Source organism: Topomyia yanbarensis, chromosome 1 (assembly GCF_030247195.1).
Source record: "Topomyia yanbarensis strain Yona2022 chromosome 1, ASM3024719v1, whole genome shotgun sequence".
NCBI classification, from domain to species: Eukaryota; Metazoa; Arthropoda; class Insecta; order Diptera; family Culicidae; genus Topomyia; species Topomyia yanbarensis.
Window position 1 is genome coordinate 104,702,754 of NC_080670.1, and position 4,276 is coordinate 104,707,029.

Consider the following 4,276-nt stretch of genomic DNA (forward strand, 5'->3'; position numbering starts at 1 on the left):
AGGGAGGTTACCACATTATTTCATTATTAATTTTATTATTTCAGCTTCTTTGCTTTGTTATTAGGCGCCATTTTTTATTTCGATCATAGAGGTTTTAGCCTTAAGGCCATTCGGCTCTTATTAAGAGCCAAAATAATAACAAAATTGTCTTGAGAATGGTGAAAATCTTCTGTTTGAGCGCAGCTAAAACTCTAATCGAGTACCCCAATTGTCGCAACACCATTTGAGCCAATGCGTTGAGCAAAGATGACAGATGCTGCTCTAACCAAAGGCTTCAGGTGGGTAGGATGATATTTGAAAAAGGGTAAAAATAGGCTTATTACCCTACATGCTCTTTTAAACACGTTTTCAAAAAATAATCAAGTGTCCCCAAATTAGGGTTCGAGTCTCCACTAATCAAAGAATTTTCCAGTTTTTTGTTGTTTTCCAAAAATGCTCATAGCTCATGTCCAGTATAATATTTCCATGTAATTTTTCTATGATTATCAGTCAACCCTAGAAACAATATAAAACTACAAAAAATAACTTAGTTTTTGTATCATTCCACGGAGTAGGATTGAAAAATAAAAAAGGGGATCAAGTCTCCTCAGTCTCCCCTAAAGACATTAGAATGTATGAAGAATTAAAGTTTGATATGTGATTTTAAAAGAAATTCAAATATAATTTTGAGGATAGCTAAGTCTCTATTACTTAATACATCTCTTATAGAGTGGAAAATAGGTCTCCCAGTAGAAGAAAGAGAAGAAAGAAAATGGTGTCTAGTTTCAGAATATCGAGGACAACATAAAATTATGTGATCAATAGCTTCATAAGATTTTGAGCATTCGCATAGATTTGTTTCAATAATATTAATGCGATAAAGGTGACTTCTGCATAAATAATGGTATAATACGAGAAAAAGTTTGTATAAATAATATTCCTACGTTTAGTTTACAAAATCAAGGTTGGCGACTGATATTTGGTAAAATAGAGTGCCATAAACGCCCCATCAATCGTATCAAAGGAAAATAGTCATTATTTTGAATACCACGTTCATATAAAACACCTCTTAATGCTCCTAATTTTGCCAACCTATCGGCTTGTTCATTCCCGTATATATCACAATGAGCGGGTACCCAAATAAAAGTAATTGAGAAACCTTCTGTGTTCAGTTTATTTATTACAACTCGAATTAACCATATCAAATGATTAGTTTTGTTGTTCGAATTTTGTTATTCCAATGCAAATAGAGAACTTAGACTATCAGAACAAATATAATAAGATTGATGTTCTAATGTTCTTATTTTTGTGCATATAAAGAATAAAGCCGTTAATTCTGCTACAAAAAATAGAACATGGTAAATGTAAACGAAAAAAACCTGTTTTAATCCACCTAGCGGTGCAATTGTGCCTTTCTCATTTCTCTAAACTATGGCACGGAGGCTTTTTATGTTCAACATAATTGTGGAAATGTCCATTACATTCTTAGTACACTTTGCACTTATACACAATGGCATGCCAGCCACGAACTTGAGTTGACGGTGAAACACTTGAAATAAAAAAATATAATACTCCATTAGCCTAATCAGCATTAGATCAATGTTATCTGCTTGCTAACTCATTTTGTCATGCGGGGGTGGGTATGTGAGGAGGGCGAAAGTCCCATGAACGAACGACTCCCGAGCTTAAATTGGTATGCTTTGTGATATAGTGGTGGTTTAAAGATGATGGGGTTGAAAGGGAGGGGTATGAGGGCTGGATGGGGTGGTGGTCTGAGGGGTGATTTAAGGAGATTTTTAAAGGAGGGAAGTCAACAGTAGAGGGGGGGGGGGGGTAACCCCTCTCCGTAAACAATCAACTACGCCCCTGTTAAAATCCAGAAACCTTATGAGAGTCGAAAAAAAATTTTGGCCGGGATTAGGTTGACGTTTTTCAGAGTGATTGCATAACCTTTCTATATGAGAAAGGCAAAAATGTGCCAAAATCCAAAAAAGTGAATCGTGGTCAATTTTTTTTTCGAGTTTGCATCAAATCTCGACGTTTCATGCACCTTGAACACATTTAACATCAAAAATAAAAATTCTATTTTTAATTTTTCCTATAGTTTATATGAGAAATTTCTGTGTGGCCGCACTCTGAAACCCGTAATTCCGGAACCAGTATTCCGATCGATCCAAAATTCAATAGCAGCCGATGGGAAGGTTGCACCTTTCATTTGAGACTAAGTTTGGGCAAATCGGTCCAGCCATCTCTGAGAAAAATGAGTGACATTATTTGACACATACGCACATACATACACACACACACATACACACACACATACACACACACATACACACACATACACACACACATACATACATACACACACACATACAGACTTTTTCCGATCTCGACGAACTGAGTCGAATGGGATATGACACTCGGCCCTCCGGGCCGGGATTAGGTTGACGTTTTTCAGAGTGATTGCATAACCTTTCTATATGAGAAAGGCAAAAATGTGCCAAAATCCAAAAAAGTGAATCGTGGTCAATTTTTTTTTCGAGTTTGCATCAAATCTCGACGTTTCATGCACCTTGAACACATTTAACATCAAAAATAAAAATTCTATTTTTAATTTTTCCTATAGTTTATATGAGAAATTTCTGTGTGGCCGCACTCTGAAACCCGTAATTCCGGAACCAGTATTCCGATCGATCCAAAATTCAATAGCAGCCGATGGGAAGGTTGCACCTTTCATTTGAGACTAAGTTTGGGCAAATCGGTCCAGCCATCTCTGAGAAAAATGAGTGACATTATTTGACACATACGCACATACATACACACACATACACACACACATACACACACACATACACACACATACACACACACATACATACATACACACACACATACAGACTTTTTCCGATCTCGACGAACTGAGTCGAATGGGATATGACACTCGGCCCTCCGGGCCGGGATTAGGTTGACGTTTTTCAGAGTGATTGCATAACCTTTCTATATGAGAAAGGCAAAAATGTGCCAAAATCCAAAAAAGTGAATCGTGGTCAATTTTTTTTTCGAGTTTGCATCAAATCTCGACGTTTCATGCACCTTGAACACATTTAACATTAAAAATAAAAATTCTATTTTTAATTTTTCCTATAGTTTATATGAGAAATTTCTGTGTGGCCGCACTCTGAAACCCGTAATTCCGGAACCAGTATTCCGATCGATCCAAAATTCAATAGCAGCCGATGGGAAGGTTGCACCTTTCATTTGAGACTAAGTTTGGGCAAATCGGTCCAGCCATCTCTGAGAAAAATGAGTGACATTATTTGACACATACGCACATACATACACACACACATACACACACACATACACACACACATACACACACACATACACACACACATACATACATACACACACACATACAGACTTTTTCCGATCTCGACGAACTGAGTCGAATGGGATATGACACTCGGCCCTCCGGGCCGGGATTAGGTTGACGTTTTTCAGAGTGATTGCATAACCTTTCTATATGAGAAAGGCAAAAATGTGCCAAAATCCAAAAAAGTGAATCGTGGTCAATTTTTTTTTCGAGTTTGCATCAAATCTCGACGTTTCATGCACCTTGAACACATTTAACATCAAAAATAAAAATTCTATTTTTAATTTTTCCTATAGTTTATATGAGAAATTTCTGTGTGGCCGCACTCTGAAACCCGTAATTCCGGAACCAGTATTCCGATCGATCCAAAATTCAATAGCAGCCGATGGGAAGGTTGCACCTTTCATTTGAGACTAAGTTTGGGCAAATCGGTCCAGCCATCTCTGAGAAAAATGAGTGACATTATTTGACACATACGCACATACATACACACACACATACACACACACATACACACACACATACACACACACATACACACACACATACATACATACACACACACATACAGACTTTTTCCGATCTCGACGAACTGAGTCGAATGGGATATGACACTCGGCCCTCCGGGCCGGGATTAGGTTGACGTTTTTCAGAGTGATTGCATAACCTTTCTATATGAGAAAGGCAAAAATGTGCCAAAATCCAAAAAAGTGAATCGTGGTCAATTTTTTTTTCGAGTTTGCATCAAATCTCGACGTTTCATGCACCTTGAACACATTTAACATCAAAAATAAAAATTCTATTTTTAATTTTTCCTATAGTTTATATGAGAAATTTCTGTGTGGCCGCACTCTGAAACCCGTAATTCCGGAACCAGTATTCCGATCGATCCAAAATTCAATAGCAGCCGATGGGAAG